Below are 17,960 nucleotides of genomic sequence, written 5' to 3' on the forward strand. Positions count from 1 at the left end.
TTAGTTCTGCTTTGATGAGGGAATGGAAATGATGGGATTCCCCTGCAGAGTCATAACTCACCTGAGAACTGGGTTGGCTTTAGTGTGTGAAATGTGGTTCCACACATTCCACACATAATTAAGAAAAGAAAGCCCGACAGCCAGAAATTAAAAAGCTAAAGGAGAACGAGGTGCCGTCTGGGAAATCCCCACTGACCTAAAATGCCAGGCAGTGGGTCCACTGGGGTCAGAGTGGCTGCAGAGCAGAGGAGGGACTGAGGGGGGGACGGCTCAGCTCTGCTTTCTGATGGAGAAAAATGTCCCCTCCAGTCAGTGGAATGACGGGAAATGGTTGCGAGGGATAAAGGGAGTTAAGTGAGCCAGATAGAAAAGCTTGTGGAAAATTGAACAAAACCAGGAGAAGATGAGATGGGCTAAAAAAAAGCAGCTCAGGGAATCTGGGTAAGAGAAGTCGCTGGTGATTCTGAGCTTGTCTTCGTGTGGAGGGAGAGGAAAGGCGTCACGTTAGCTGGCAGTCTACACAGCCCGTCAATCAGAGGGGACAGTCAGTCTGAGACTCAGGCCAGGATGGGCAGTTTCACTCCCCCTCCCGAGCCCCTCTGTACCTGGTGTCTGTACAGCAGGTGAGTTATTCACCTGACCGTCCCCTCCACTGGACTGGAGGGCAGAGCTGCAAAGTTCAGCTTTTCCCTTCCGCCCGCGGTGTGGTGGCCCTGAAAGGCCCAGGTTAGCAATAGGCGTCATGGGACTGTGCTAAGCAGGGACTGCCCCATTCCTGCTTAAGATGTCAATGTTTTCAAGCCACTGAGATACTTTTCACACAAAATTAAAGATGCTATTATATACCAAATATTCCCTGACCCACATTAGGTAAGGATCTTGGAACTGGACTGGGGGAATTCTTCTGCAGCATGAATCCACAGGTGAATCAGAGAGGTGGGGCAACTACCCTATAATCCAGGCCAAGGTGTTTTTTTTTTTTTTTTTGCCGTACGCGGGCCTCTCACTGTGGTGGCCTCTCCCGTTGCGGAGCACAGGCTCCGGACGCGCAGGCTCAGCGGCCATGGCTCACGGGCCCAGCCGCTCCATGGCATGTGGGATCCTCCCGGACCGGGGCACGAACCCGTGTCCCCTGCATTGGCAGGCGGACTCTCAACCACTGTGCCGCCAGGGAAGCCCCTGGGCCAAGGTGATTTCTAAACAATCCAGATTTCTGGGAAATTGCTTCATTCTCTGCCTTAATCTGGAGGTAGAATGCTTTGACTGTTGGCTCTTCAGTCTTATATGGGCTGCATCATCCTGCCTTCCAGTGGGCAGAAATAGCCAGCTCTCTGGCTTCACCTTCTGACACCTGAAATAGGAGAAGAAAAGAAGGAACCTCCTTTCTGTACCTGGTTCTCTACTCCCCTCTTCGGCCTTCCCTCTTCCCCAGCCCTATCCATCCTCTCAGGCTAGAAGGATAAGACTTTAGAGACCTGTAACCCAGATTGTCGGCTGTCTGGGTGTGTCCTATTTCTTCAGTGTTTTGGGGCCACACTTCTAGTTGGCAGCCCAGTAGAATGACTTGAGCCTCCCTCTCCTTCCTGGGAAGCCCAGTGTTCCCCCATATCTCCAGGAATTGTAGATAGCCCTCTGTTTCTTCTCTAGCTCCAAGTTCCTGCTTCCTGTAAATTTTTTCTTGATCTCTTCTCCTTGTCTTTCCTCCTGTACACACTGTCCCTTATGCACATCATGTCCCCCACTTGGGCACGGTCCCCTTTCCTTCAGTTCACCAGGGCAACCATGCACACAGGGCCATGACTTTATTGAAGGACCGTGTGTACTGAAGCTGGTTACGTTGCCATATCACTTAGATGATTTTCACAAAATCAAAACTTGGATGTTAGATAGCCCGTTGTTGGAATGTCCTCATTTTCACTGGCTCTGTTCGCCACTGTGGTCTTCTTTGGTCTTGCATGTTCTTTCTCCTTCCTGACATCTCCCTTTTCCCTGTCCCCATTCGCTTTACCCTACCCTTGCAGATCACCTTTGGAAACAGACTCCCAGGAAAAAGAAGGGGAGAGACACTGAGCTGAGCCAGCCCCAATTATTCTCCTGAAATTTGCCAATCATGGGATACATTTGGGAAGAGAAACTCCCAGGAGGAGGGATGAAAACCAGGGTGGGGAGAGGCCAGGATAAATTCTCATCTTGGAAATGATCCTAAGCGTGTTGAAATTTGTTAGTTTCTCCTTCTCTCTTCTCAGCCTAGCCTGACTAGCTTTCATATCTAAATGTAAAACGGTGGCCAAAAACAGTCTGTGGTTGGTTCTCAATGCTTCACTGCTCAGATAGCTTCAGCGTGTACTTTTTCTGCTGTTTAACTGCCACCGTACTTCTTTAGATGTGATGTACCACATACCAACCAGAAGACATCTTGAACCTTTACTGTTTTTTTAAATTATTTTTTATTTTTTCCTGTTTTTTAAATTTATTTTTTCTTCCAGTTTTATTGAGATATAATTGATATACAGCACTGTATAAGTTTAAGGTGTACAGCATAATGATTTGCCTTATATCATAAAATGATTATCACAATAAGTTTAGTGAATATTCATCATCCCATATAGATATAAAATTAAGGAAATGGAAAAAAAAAGTCCTTGTGATGAGAACTCTTAGGATTTACTCTCTTGATAACTTTCATATGTAACATTCAGCAGTGTTAATTATATTTGCCATGTTGTATATTACATCCCTAGTACTTATTTATTTGAACTTTTACTGTTGACTTTTGTTTTCCTCTTATTTCATGAGGCTGTCTTGTAAGATCAACATTTATTGAGTGGTGAAATATATAAATATAATTAAGACATGCTTCCTGCCCTCAAGGAACTCATGATCTAGTAGAAAATAAGTATAAAGTATGCTATAACCCTTAACATGCTTCTGAAAATATTATCCTACAACACCTGTGAAGTAGAGAAGGCAGATGATGATCTGACATGGAGAATGACAGAATATAAACTTGGAGATATTAAGTCCAGACTCGCACAGCTAATAAGTGATAGACCAGAACTGGAACCCGGGATTTGATTCCTGATCTAATCCCCTTCCCACTTCCTACACCCACACTGGGTACATCATTCCCACTCTAATCACATTCCCAGAAAGAGGAAGTATTCTGAAAATGATTGGATTGGTTCTAGGAATGGAGGAAACCCATCAGCTCTTGGGAAAAAGAATATGTTGTGTTTGGCAATAACTTTCCTCTTTATCTTTTCTCTTAAAAGGCAGTGTCCAAATCTCTGTCAGCCCCATAAATTGTATCAGGATGATTTTCAGGAGGATTGTTCTCCAAAAGATGTTTAGGTTAGGTTTCTTTCAGGTTAGCTAGACGTGAATTCTTATTTTGTGAAGGTTGTTATCCTATTCTTGGGTAGATTTTTAAGCAAATATTATCAACACTTGTGAGAGCTGAATAACTTTTGACACCCCTAAAGCTCAGTAAATGTTTACTGAAATCACATTGTGCAAATTATATGATAAAATCTATTTAGACACAATTCACTATTTTTAAAAGCTTATGTTGACTTTTCCTGGTAGGAGAAATCCAATGAGGAAGATGTGACACATGACTATACAAAGCCTTCAAGTGGTGTAATCCTAGAAACTATTGGCAGCAGAACAGACCCTGAATTGCTTTTCAGCCCTTCCCAAATCGGGTTTCCATAGCACAACTTCATTTTCTTTATTCAAGGCTTTCTACACGCCAGAACAGCCATCAGCCACATTGAAGTGTATGTGTCTGTACTTCTGTATCCAGAGCCACAAAGCAAAGAAATGGAGAGAAACTTTACATTATTGAGCTGCTGATCAAACAGTTCCTGAAAACTGCCCTACTTCTGGTCTTGCTTCCTTATTGTTGGGTCAGATTGATTTGAGGCTTTCGATTATTTGCACAAAACCCAAAACAGAACAAATGAGAGAAAATTTATCTACTATTTTGGATTGTCTGTTTTACTGTACTCTCCCATGTGTACAAATAATTGAGAGCTGGACGTTCCAGGATTTCTGATTTATTTTTTAACATCTTTATTGGAGTATAATTGCCCCACATGCGTGTGTTAGTTTCTGCTTTACAACAAAGTGAATCAGCTATACATATACATATATCCCCATATCTCGTCCCTCTTGTGTCTTCCTCCCACCCTCCCTATCCCACCCCTCTAGGTGGTCACAAAGCACCGAGCTGATCTCCCTGTGCTATACGGCTGCTTCCCACTAGCTAGCTATTTTACATTTGGTAGTATATATAAGTCCATGCCACTCTCTCACTTCATGCCAGCTTACCCTTCCCCCTCCCCGTGTCCTCAAGTCCATTCTCTACGTCTGCATCTTTATTCCTGTCCTGCCCCTAGGTTCTTCAGAACCTTTTTTTTTTTTTTTAGATTCCATATATATGTGTTAGCATATGGTATTTATTTTTCTCTTTCTGACTTACTTCACTCTGTGTGACAGTCTCCCGGATTTCTGATTTAGACAGTGCTGAAGTTCTGTAGTGCTGTGTACAGATTATCAAAATATGTGGAGGTCCTTTCTCTGCTCTGGTCACAGACAAATGTATGAAAGTGGTGTGTGTGTGTTAGGTTGTGGCAAAAAACGTCATGGTGGTTGATATAAATTAACCAGCCCCTGGCACGCTGCCTGGCATGAATGCTCAATAAATATTTGTTGACTGTCTAACTATAGGCTCAATATATATTTGTTGACAAATGATGTAGTTTACGTTATCATTTCTCTCTTGAAACCATTACCATGAAATTAAGTACTTACTCTCATATGGCCTAAATATGTCTTGTCATATTACTTGGTATTGTTTGATAAATAATAACATTATTGTTTGAGAAGAATATTAATGGTTACCATTTATTGTTTTCTAGGTGTTAAATCTGTGTTAAGTGTTTTATATGTGTTATTTCATCTTGCTAGAATTCTATAAGGTATAATCATCCTCACTTTATAAGTGAGAAAATTGAAGCTGAAAATATTCTTATATTCTGATGAAAATATTATTAACTTTAATATACTTAAATTAATTTATCTTTTATTTATAAACAATGCTGTATGTGTCTTCTTTAAGAAATCTTTCCCTATTATAAGGTCTAAAATACATTCATCTAAATTTTCTTCTAAAAGTTAATGTTTTGTTTTTGACATGTAAGACTTCATCTGAAGTTGATTTTCATGTATGGGATCATTTAGGGATTCCATTTTATCTTACTCCATATGGAAAATTATTTTATTTTCTAGCTCTATTTAGTTGAGTTTCTCTCTTCCCCACTGATATGTCCTGCTAACTCTGACATACATCAGTGATCCACATATGCATTCACATAATGAAGTATCACACAGAGTTTAAAATACATTACCTATATTCAGCAAAATGAATGAATAGTTGCAAAATGATGGATTAATGATGAGCACGTGTCATGAACCAAGGATTGTGATGGACTGAATTCTGTCCATTTGAGGTCCTAGGGGAAAACAAACAAACAAACAGACAGAAGTTAGATGATTTGCCCAAGCTCACTTGGCTGGGAAAGTGGTAGAACTGGAACTCAAAAACAGTTCATCCAACTCCAAATGCCATGCGTTTCCATTAGACAGTGTGGTACAGTCAATTCACAGCCTTTCTAGAAATATATCATTCCTTATTAAGACATCAGCACTTAATCATCTGTTATTCCTATTATCTCGGCACTTGAGATACAGCTATTATTCCTACCGGTAAACAGAATACTATACAAAGTTAGAAGGCTCTAGGTCTTGCTCCCTTCCTGGGTCCCTGAGGTCCTCAAACCACTAGTTATCCCCGCTCTCCCCTGCGTATTCTGCCTCTCTCTCTTCTAGGCTCCTTTCCATTAGTGAATAGGCTTGAGTCCTTGAGTTTGCTTGGATATGCTCGTGTCTTTGCATCTTGATTGAAGAAGCACAAAAATGCCTTTGACCACTTCTACATCCCCTCTCAGCGCTCAGCACATCCCGTCATAGTTCTCAGCTGTTAGTAGCCCTCTGTACAGAAAGCTCTGCAGGAGCAGGGTCAGCTGCCTCATTCACTGTTGCACCTAGTGTCTAGCCCCCTGACCAGCGTAGACCCTCAGTCAGTATTGGTCTAAGGATTGAAGAAAGGTGATATACTTACAGACTTAGAATTCACCATTTCTAGTTTCTGTTTCCCCCAGGCTCTTGGAAGAGTCCTGTTTTGAGGTAAGGGAATTTAAAGTTAATAGATGGGTAGCTGATGATTTAATAAGCCAGCATTGTTGACAGGCACACTGTGACCATGTTTTCAGTTCTAGTAACTGGGTTCTTGCTTCATTTCTAGCTAATAAGCTTCTGCCTTTGATCTCAGTTCCAATAAACAGATCCCTGCCCAGTTCCTCTGGCAGCTCCAGGGGACATAAGCCCTGCAATGAGCCTTGGTCCTCTTGACCGAGTCCCTGCTGCCCTCACCACATGCCCGTGTGGCAGTCCTGGCTTCAACCTTCAACCCACGGATTTCTCTCTGCAGCCCCAGCACTGACTCCCTGACACGGTGACCTCATCCTTATTCTTGTCTCCTGCTGGGGCCTTGCAGAGAGCCGCTCTACCCCACACGCGTCCAGCCTCTGAGTCCACTCACCCTTCCCCATGCAAGTGCCCGTTCTGAGACGTGCTGCTGAGCCCCAGAGGGGCCTGGCCACCATCTAGGATGTCTTTAGAGTCACCTCAGGCAGAACCACGGGTGCGCAGATTCTTATGTTCCATGAAGGTGGAGGGACAGGAAGGCAGGAGAGAAACAGAGAGGAAAGTCCTAGGAAGCAGGCAGTAGCTAATAGTGTTGCTCTAGGTCCCCCATGCTGACCGGAGAGAAGATTCTATCACAGTGGGAGTGGGTGGCCCAGCTGAGGAGGGTATGTGCATGTGTTGGGAGGGGGAGCATAACTTATTTGTCTTCTCATCCCCAACATCTGCCACAGTAGATGTTATGGACTGGCGTGAGCACATTCCGGCCCAAGCTGTGTCCCTAACACCCTGTGTGACATTTAGCTAGTTATTTCACCTCTGAGCCTCAATTTTCCCATCTATTAAATGTGGATCATAGTGACGCTTATATTGTTTCAAGGAACAAATAATTTGATGCAGTTGGGGATGTGACATCAGTAGCCTCCAATATTTTTTTAGCATGCCCTCCTATTAGCAGGAAGTTAGTAAATATGCATTCCGTTATATATGTATGTGTGTATATATATATATTCTGTACACATAAATGACACACATGTTCTACTATATATTTACATAGTATATATTTTTAATGGATGAGACAAAAATAAATATTCTAATAAATTCTTCCTGTAACACAATGAATAATCTTGTGTACCCTTGGTGTATATTTATCTTCCTTGCAGATTATGACTTTAAAGTCTGATATATACATAAAGGGGAAGAGATAAGATCTTGAACTGCCCTTACTCACAACACTTCTGACACCAAATGCATGGTATCTCTTCCAACACCACTTTGACCCTCTGACACCAGCTGGGTGTCCCACAATTCCATTCCATTTTGAGACTGTCTACCTGGAGTCAGTGTTAGATCCCCTAAGTTAAGGGCTTAGTCCCTCAAGACTGGCCCCACTTCAGATGCCAGTCACAAATTCCAGACTGTCACTTCTGACCGATCAGCTATAAATTCAGGGGGTGCCCACAGCCCCCTCCTTAGGTTTGATGATTTGCTAGAATGACTCACAGAACTCACAAAAGTGCTTTACTTACCCTTATTAGTTTATTATAAAGGATACAAGTCAGGAACAGCCAAAAAGAGGAGATGCATAGTTTGAGGAATGGGGGAAGGGACACAGGGCTCCCATGCCCCTTCCAGGCATGACAACTTCCCATCACCTTGATGTGTTCACCACCCTGGAAACTCTCCAAACTCCACTGTATAGGGGTTTTTATGGAGGTTTCATTACATAGGCATGATTTATTAAATCATTGGCCGTTGGTGATTAAATTCAATCTCCAGCCACTTTCCCCTCCCCAGAGGTGGTAGTGGAGCTGAAAGTTCCAACCCTCTGATCACATGGTTGGTTCTTCTGGCAATCAGCAACCTGAAGCTATTGATATCTAGGGACCCATCAAGAGTCACCTCATTACCATAAACTCCCAGTAAGGTTGGAAGGGGCTTGTTATGAATAACAAAAGACACTCCTATTACCTCTACCCTTCAGGACATCCTGAGGGTTTTAGAAGCTCTCTGTCAGGAACCAGGGACAAAGACCAAATATGTATTTCTTATTATGTCACAGACAGCTATGAATTGTTGTTCATATTAGCATTTTAGTGGCTAAAACGTAATGTCTACTGCCCACTGATATATGTCTGGTCAATAAAGTACATCATTGCAGTGGTAAAAATACACACCAATTCTTCCTCCCCATAGGATTCAGTAAAGTTACTTTCGTATTAAATTTTTAAATGCCGATCATAAACATTTGTATTTTTCCTGAGTTGGCTGTCGAGCAGAGAGGGTTGCTCACCACTAGTTTAATGTCACTAGTAACCATGTGTGTTTCTTGGCGATGTAAATTCTTGGGCTTGTTAAGGCAAAATGTTCCCTAGGGTACTCTAAACAGATGTTGTAGAGGCATTACCCACATCAACAGAGAAAACTTCACTCTTCTTCTTGCTCCATCAAAGAAGTTACCTTGGCAGTAGGCTGGTTCTTTCATTCCTTCATTTAACTAACACTTATTGAGTGCCGGGCGCTGGGCTAGTCCTTGGGAAAAAAAAGATTAAATAAGAGTGATGTGGTTTTTACCTTCACAGAGTTAACACACTAACTGAGGTGGAAGACAACAATAACAGCAAAGAAATGGAACGATCACAGATAGGGTGAGTTCAGACCGGAAGTCCTCTCAGTGTTGAGACAGAGAACTGGGGGGTAGGGGTAGGCATGGAACCTCCTGGGAGTCAAGGAAGTTTCTCCGAAGAAGTGCTGTGTCAGCCTGTTTGAAGGATGAGAAGCCTTAGGACGAGTGTGTATGCAGCCATGGGACAGAGTCTTGGAAAGCACGAGGTGGGAAAGGGGTTGGCAGGCGTGAGAATTCAAAGAAAGCTATTGTGGCTGGAGAATGTGAGCTAAGGGGAGAGGAGCACGATGCACAGATGGAGACGGAGGTAGAGACTGGACGATGCAGGAAGGTAGGGATCACATCCTGGCTTACCTTCTGAAGTCATGGCAGGGAACTGGGATTTTAGTTTAACTGCAATAAGAAGTCACTTTGCTGTACACCTGAAACTAATGCAACACTGTAAATCAACTATACTTCAATAAAAAAAAAAAGAGGTCATTGAAGGGAAGGGGAGGCAGTATGCAGGGAATATACTGTGAATAAGGAGTTGCAAGATGCAACTGGGAGGGCTTCCCTGGTGGTGCAGTGGTTGAGAGTACGCCTGCCGATGCAGGGGACACAGATTCGTGCCCTGGTCCGGGAAGATCCCACATGCCGCGGAGCGGCTGGGCCCGTGAGCCATGGCTGCTGAGCCTGCGCGTCCGGAGCCTGTGCTCCGCAATGGGAGAGGCCACAGCAGTGAGAGGCCCGCGTACAGCAAAAAAAAAAAAAAAAAAAGATGCAACTGAGGAGACATTATGCCTGTTATTAGATGCAGTAGGTATGGGTCAAACCTCAAACACACTGCAGAAATGTAACGTAAAATCTTTTTTTCTTCCGATACAATTTAGCTTTCAAATCTCCATTCTTCTAGGTAGTGGAAACTTTGCCTAGAGTCTAGGTTGTCTAGACAATTCAAGATAAACAGTTACTTCAGTGTTTCCTTTGTCATTTTAGGATTTTGCCCTTCCTCTTTCTCCTCCTCTTCCCCCTGGGGGTGCACCAAGTTCTGGGGTTTATTTCCACACCCTCCTGCCCCCAAGGAACTGGATTCTGCCCCATGGGCCTCATCAGCCTCTGTACCAAGTGGCTTTCTTGAGATGAATAGTCCCTCTTGGACCTTTATCATCTTTTCTCACTCTTGTCAGGTTCTTGCCAATCAAAAATACCTTGGCTGTTGAGACTACCAACTCTACCATGAAATAAAAAGTATCTGCTCAGAAACTCGTTGAAGTCTGTCTTCTCCTCTCACTGAGGTAGGTGCGAATGCCTGCCACTCAGAGCCATGAGTGAGTGCTGTTGCCTCTTTGGGCACCGGGGTCAGGAGAGGAAGAAAGGCATGGGGCAGAGGCAACAAGAGAAAACTAATAGTTTCTCTTAGGCTAATAGTCCCAAATTTTCTCTCTCTCCATTTTCTTCTAGTAAAGCGTTGAATAGCTACTTATGTCCCTTTCCCGGTCACCTCACCCGATCTCATTGTCCTCATTGTCTGCAGCAGGCAGCTGGGCCAGAAAACTAGAGAAGACGTTCTTTTTGTGGATCCGTTCTTTTCATGAAAATGTTCCTCAAAGGCTTCCGTTGCATCAGGGCGATAAGGACATTATACCAGGGATGCAAAGAGAAACGAGTTGCCCAGGTTCTGTCGTGGAGTACCAAAATAAGATCCTGACTATCAAGACAGTGTGGATGTCTGGAGAGAAGAAGATGTTTTCAACATTTATGGGCTAAGATCCTGGACTAACCAAGGGGCAAAGAAGATGGATCAACAAGCTCTCTGTACTGCCAGAGATGAGGTGTTTCCCAGGCTACAAGAGCAGAGGCGAAGAGTGGACCAGTGGCCGCTCACAGAATATGGTGTCATTGTCTTACAGAAGAAAGCAAGAGAAGGAGTTAAAGAATAAAGCCTAGTTTACTGTCAGGGGAAATGGTATTTTCTTCATGCACTCTTACACCCTGAAGTACCAGGGTGTGGGGAAAAGGACGAAATCCAGGGGAAAACGAAAGAGGTGTCCTCAGGTCAGAGTGAGGTTTTAGTTCAATCAAGACGCAGAGTGACTATTTAGTGAAAAGGGTGAGGCCTGGGGGGTTTGTTTTTCACGGAGTACATGTTCTAGGAAAGCTTGGGAGTCAGCCTTGTGAAAGGAGATCAGGAGAAATGAAGCCTAAAGCCGGTAGATAAGATAGATAATCAGAAGGTCTTACGTCTTGGGTAGGGACCAGGCTACAGAACTGTGAGGCTTAGTGGGTTTGCGTGGCCATGCGGCTTCCACCTTCAGTAGCTGGGAAGGACTCGGGCCTCCAGACTAAGCCCTGACCAGAGAACCAGGGATTCCCACCAGCAGCCTCTTGTGACTAAAGGAACATTTGTGAGACCGTGGCCTGTGGGATGAAGACAACTGCCACAGGCATTGTCAAGCTTTGTATCCCTCAGAGCACCTTCTGCGTTACCCAGCCCCTACGAGGTACTTAGGAAATGTGTCATGAATGAATAAAAATGTGCCTTCCCATTGTATTCGATTGCTACGACGGCTGTCCTGGGTGGCTTAAATAACAGCAGTTTGTCTCATAGTTCTGGAAGCTAGAAGTCCGAGATCAAGGTGTCCATTGGGTTGGCTCTGTATGAGGGCTCTGAGGGAGAATCTGTTGTGTACCCTTCTCCTAGCTTGTGGTGGTTTGCGAGCAATGTTTGGCGTTCATTGGCTTGTAGGTGCATCACCCAGATCTCTGCCTTCACGTTCAGTGGCATTCTTCCTGCTGTCTGTCTTCACAAGGTTGTCTTCTTATAGAGACACTAGTCATATTGGATTAGGGGCCCACCCTACACCAGTATGACCTCATCTTAACCAACTACATCTGCTGTGACCCTATTTCCAAGTCACGTCACATTCTGAAGTACTAGGGGTTAGGACTTCAGCATATGAACTTTTGGAGACCACAATTCAACACATAACACCCATCTCTTTGAAATCCAACCCATCACGGTGTCCCCAGACTACTGCCTCTGAAGTATGACTTAAAGCCACCCACTTCTCTCCAGCTCCTCTTCTACTCCTTAATCCAGGCTGCCATTAGCACTCAACTCGAACTACTGCTGTGGCCCACTGAGTTGGATTCACACTTCTCATGCGCAGGAATGTAAGTTTTCCTTTAGTTTTACTGAATGTCTACCTCTGGTCACCATAGTGACCCATGCAGGAAGCTCAATCTAGTCACGCCCAGGTCACCTCAGGGAAATTCAGTGATTTCTCAGTTTTCTTGGGTTTATGCTCAGTCGGATTCAAGTATCAATATTTCTCCCTCCCTCTACCTCTTTTTGGCAAGGCAAGACTGTTCCTGTTGGGGGGATACAGTGGTGAAGTGGCACAAAGGGGGCAGGATTTGTGGTCACTTGGGGCTTGCTCCGCATTCTATAGTGCGGTCTGGCCTTGACTGTTGGCTTCTGGTGAAGACTCCCCGCTGGGATTTGCTGAAGCAGCCTGGGCCCACATCTCAGGACCACGCTGCCACCTCTAGCTGCATCTCCTCCTCCTGACCGCGATATACTCATCTAGCTCCTTCCCTGGAACCTGGGAGGATTTGTTTGCTGTCCCTGCAGCTGCTGGGATCTACAAAACCCTGGAAGGCTGACTCCAGAACCAGTGGCCTGGACACCTTGGACTGTAACTGGTCATCTGTGGATTTATCTGCATGGTTTTCCAGTGTTCCAGAGCTCCAGGTAGAAAGTCAGCACCAGACCCTTTTATTCCCGGATTTCCTGAAACCTGTTTGAGGGTTCAATTGTCTGTTTTCAAAGGATGCACTGTCGATTGAGTGTTATTTCCTTGTCTGTCTTTAGTAGGCTATAATCCTCCTGTTCACCTTTGTATCCCCTGGACTTAGCACAGTGTCTGACATAGTGTAGGTGCTCAGTAAAATGTCTGCTGAATGACTGATTCTCTAGCTGGCTTCTGGAGAGAATATGTGACACCTCTGGTGGATGACATGCCTTAGGAGTTACAGTGCGGTGGGTGAACCGTGGGCTTTGAAGGCAGAGCAGACCCTCATTCAGGTCCCAGCCCTGCCACTTGCTGCTTGGGCCACCTTGGGCAAGTGACTTTTGCTCTCTAAGCCTGAGCTTTCTCAGACATAGATGGGAAACTACCTCACAGGTTGAGATTGGGTGACAATTAGATAATGTATGTTAAAGCACTTAGCATGCCTCCTGCTGCTTAAGTAAGTGCACTACAAATGGCTTTTATTATCACTGTGCTTTCTTTAGCTTCTGTGAGCCCCTCACAACTTGCAGCTAAAATGCTTTTCTGTGAGCTCTGAAAGAGGGATCGGTCCTGCTTGGCCTCGAATCCGTACTTGGCTGATGGTGGGTTGAGTTTTTGAAGGCTCTGGAAAGGAGGATGTGACAGTAGCCAGGACTGACACCTCCACCCCCCTGGCTCCCTGACAGGGATGATCGCCCTGGGTTTGACACTTGAGTGTCAGCTGGAAGGTTGCACGACTGTGGCAGCTGTTTATGTGTTCAGATGGAGGGATGAAAAGCTACTGTGGTTGAAACATGAAAAACACTTCTTTTTCCTTGGAAGGTACCAGACGATGGATCTGCACTTCAAGTTCCAGAAGCAGAGATAGACCGCGAGATTCTAGACTGTCAGGGAAGAAAGCGATGTATTTTCTTGGCAGGAGTTCCTGTTGGGATTTAGGGTGGGAGCTACTCCGTGAACATTGCTCTAATTACAGTAATAAAACGGTGGGATCTTGCCGCCTTCTCTTCTCTCTGTTCTTTACTTCTCCAGCTGTGTTCAGAAGGGCCACTGTGGGGCAGGGAAGTGGGGACATCACTGGTTTCTGTCTCTAGGTCTCTAGGTGCCAACTTGAAGGCTTGCTCCTGTTTTCCACAATTAGGTCCCTCTTTGTTGGGGAGATTTTCCAATGTGCCATTCTGTTTTGAGCCCTGCACTTTTATTTTTACGGAGGAAACCGAAAGGAGTCTAGCGAGTCTGAAATGTAGGTGAGTTGGCAAGGAATACTGACCTCCTTGTTTCAAAATGCACCAGGGGAAAATAAAATGACACACGAGTAGTAGCTACACAGCAAAAATCATTCTAATGTTCAGAGTGGAATTTAACGCAATAAGCAGTAAAATAGAAGGTTGAGTTCCAGACGCAGCTCCAGCAACAACTAGCTGCCTTGGTTCACTTGTCTGTAAAACGGGGACAACAATAACAATGAAATCATCGGCAATTAACTAAGCTCCCGATAGCTTTTTTTTTTTAGCATGATGTGCCGGGCGCTATAGGTCTAATTAGTTTCATTTTACAGGTAGAGGAAACCGAGGCAAAGGGAAGTTCAAAAACTTGCCCAAATTTGTGCAGCCAGGAAGGGCAGAGCCAGGACTGGGACCCAGGTGGTCTCGCCAGGTCTGCCTGGTGCTAACCGTTCTCCCGTCTGGCCTTGATCGCGAAGACCTTCACAGGCTGCTGGTGAGCAGCATGAGGCGGTCCTTTGCTAGGAGCAAAATGAAGTGATGGTAGAAAAGTACATGTTTTGATAAGGGAAGTTTACTCTGTAAGGGTCCAGATCTAACGTTAGTCATTTGATGAAGTGTTTCCACAAACATCTCTCTTTTCCTCTCCTCTTAAACAGAGTATAGAAAAATGGCATATCTGTTTATACCCTAACATATTGAGTCCAACCTGCATGTCATGTGCCAAAGCTGTCCCAAGCGCTCTGCGTTATTGCACGTCAGCCGCCTACCAATAAGAGAGACAGGTGCTGAGAATGACCCTTTCTACTGATAATAAAACTGACGCACAGAGAGGTTAAGTGACTGGTCCTGGGTCACAGAGCTAGGGCTGAGCCTGGATTTGAACTCAGGCTCTGGCTCCAGGGCTGCTCTTACTGACCAGGAGTTCTGAGTTACGCTCCAGTGGACCATGTAGGGCCATATGACAGGAACGGGCATCTCTGTGTTTACTGATCCCCGAGTCTGTGCCGAGCACTGTGCTGGGAGCTGCACAAGCCTTTGCTCATTCAGTCCTTTCCACAGACCAGGAGTCAGGTGCCACAGTAACCCTGCTGTATAGCTCAGGGGACAAAGATGTAGAGAAGTTAAGTAACTTGCCCAGCATCACATAGCTAATAAGCAGGAGAGCTGAGGTTCAAATTCATGCTCTGTTGCGGAAGGCCTGAAGTTCTCCAGCTGCGCAGTGTGGCCAAGTAAATACGTCAGGCTTCTTAGTGGGTGTGTGTATGGGGGGTGTGGTATATATTAGGTATATTTGTCTGTAGGCCCTTTGCTTTCTCCCACTAGCTTCATCCAATATGTAAAGAAGCTGATATCATGAGCTCCGTCTCTGACTCTCGTGCCTATTTCTCAGTCGATTCCAAAATCAGAGGGCAGGGGTGTAATCTGTTGTTTTCCTTAAGTCTGAACACAGGATCAGCACTGTAATAGAAATATGAACAGGGATCAGTGGGACCAAAGAGGGAGGTCCTAGCAGTAACGCCTTCACAGAGGAGGTGGGACTTGAAGGGAAGGGCATTTGCCAGGTGGAGACCCAGGGGCTCCACCGCCTACATCTTATTGGCCTTTGACCCTGTCTCAGCCTTAGCACAGGGCAGGGCTCCCAGCAGGGGCTCTGTACCTGTCTGGGGGATGGAGAGATGATGAACCCTGGCCCGTGACAGAACTGCAGATGCCTGCCAACGGCTGGGAAAGTAGGAAGGCAGAGATAAGAGGATACAAGGGTGGGGTGTGAGGAGAATCTAGGGAGAGTTTAGAAGGCAAGAAAACTCAGGAGCTTAAAGCAAACGGCGTTTGAGGTTATGTACTTCCTTGGAAGAGAAACCAAGGCGAGCAGTTCAGCTAGGTGAGGGGCAGTTCACACTTTTTCTAATACAGAGCACCAACTTTGCAAGAGGGTTTTTTCTGTGAGTTGATGGCGGGTAGAAGCATTCAGGGACTCCAGGAAAACCCAGTGCACAGGCAGAAAACCAACTCTAGCTGAAAATAAAGGACTGGAAAATTATTATTGAAGAATTGTTTTTCTGTGGTTAATCATTCCACATCTGAGAGTTGGATTTTTTTCATTGAAATAATTAGTGATTACATTTTCTACAGGACATTTTTCATGTCAAGCAGACAATGGCTCTAAAGAAGAGGGAGGGTGGGCCTTCACAGAAAGAGAAAGAAGTGTCAGGTTGACGCTGTGAGGGGGTGAAATTGGATGCAGCAAAGGCACCCTGCTTGCACCATGAGTTACTCCCAAAGCATCAGCAGGCATGAGCTAACTTTTGAAATGTAGTCGAAACCCTGTGACAATGCACCCCTCGAGAGCTCCAAGTGATTTGGCTGTAGTGGAGTTTTGCTGCCTCGGTTCAAGTTCACTTAATCTTTCTATCTTGCTCTCTTTCCTTCTCCCTCTCTCCCCCCTTCTCCCCTCCCTCCCTCTCCCTCCCTCCTTACCTCCCTCCCTCTCTCTCTCTCTTTCCCCTCTACTGGGTATAGAAATACTCAGATGAGTAAGACATAGCCTCTATCCTTGTAAGAGAGAGAGGTGTAAGTCAACAAGCACAGTGCAGTGTGGTAAGTGTTGTGAGACGATTAAGAACAGGATGCCAGAGGACCACACAGGAGGGTCATCTATCCAAGCCTGGAAGAAGGTCACACAAGACTTTCAGAGAGGCCATAATGTCTGAGATGAGCTTTTTGGGAGGAGTTATCAAGGTTAATTACTTGGTTGTGGCTGTTAACGTCATCCTTGGAGCTAATGCTTCAAATCTGTTCTTTTTATTTCACTCTCTCCTTGGGAGCCTCCCTCCTAGATTTTCGCTTTTGACCCCTGCCTTCCTTGTCCACTGGAACTTCATCAGTATCTACAACCTCCTTGTCTCCTACCCACTTCCTCACCTATGATGATCCCAGCTGTGACAGCTGACCATGGTTATCTGGTTTGCCCCACGGTCTTGCTGTCCTGGGTCCCTGTGTATCAATCAGGCTTCCCCAGGTTTGAGGAAGAAAGCCATGCTCCAGAGTGGGGATGAACTGTGAAGGTCATTGGAACTAGGGCAAGGCAAATATCTCAGCAGGTGTGCAGTCAGGACTCCTGGAGATCTGGACCATGGTCTGGAGTGGGCAGCGTGGTCTCCCTCTGTCATAGGCGTCTGGCTCCCAGCTCAAGTGACTCTCCTGTGATGGACATTCAGCCTCTCTCATCTCTGAGTTATCTACTGCCCCTCCTGCTGCTGTTCTCCCCTGCTGCCTCTTCCCCCTGCCTCCTGCGTTTAAGCATCTTCAAGGAACTTCTTCCCCAGTTCTGGGTCTAGTTGGCATTTCTTGGGTAGCACCTTTTCTTGACACAGATATGACAGTGTATGTGCCAGGAACCACCGGTGTCTGCTTTGCCTAGAGCAGGGCCTGGGCATGACAGAAACATAGGTCTCCACTGAATGGCTGGTATGGGGGTGAGTTTCCATTCCTGACCATGACCTCAGTCCCAAGCTTCCAAGCGTTCTGATCTTAGCTCCTAGGGTCTAGCCTGGCACTAGGATTCCTGCAAGAATCTACCTCATGCTCCCCGTCTTGATCCTACCCTCGCTCTGACATCACAGCTCATTGCCATTAGCGTCTTACCTTCTCAAACTATTATTGCTTTGAACAATGTCGTCATGCCTTAGGATGGACCATGAGGGCTATTTTTCTGGACTTGGGGCGTGACCAGTCCGGCTGCAAGGGCTCAAAGTCTGCAGGTGCACGAGCCCAGCTTTGCCTCTGGGATGCCCAGGGCACTGACGGGCTGCTTAGTGCTTTCTTTTGCCTCAGCAGACTTCATTTTATTCCCATCACTCCACTTGTTACAGGTCTAGATTATATTCCTTTAAAAGTGTTTCTTTTGTGTCATATCACTAGCTATTATTTTTAAAAATGGGAAACAGGGTGCCCCAGGTTATGGGTTCAGACCAGGTTCAAACAAGGCAGACCAGCTCCACAAACACCCTGATCCCCTGTAGCATCTCCTGACTGATTCCTGGAAAGCCTTTGAGGTCGCAAAGC

Source organism: Tursiops truncatus, chromosome 3 (assembly GCF_011762595.2).
Source record: "Tursiops truncatus isolate mTurTru1 chromosome 3, mTurTru1.mat.Y, whole genome shotgun sequence".
Lineage (NCBI taxonomy): Eukaryota > Metazoa > Chordata > Mammalia > Artiodactyla > Delphinidae > Tursiops > Tursiops truncatus.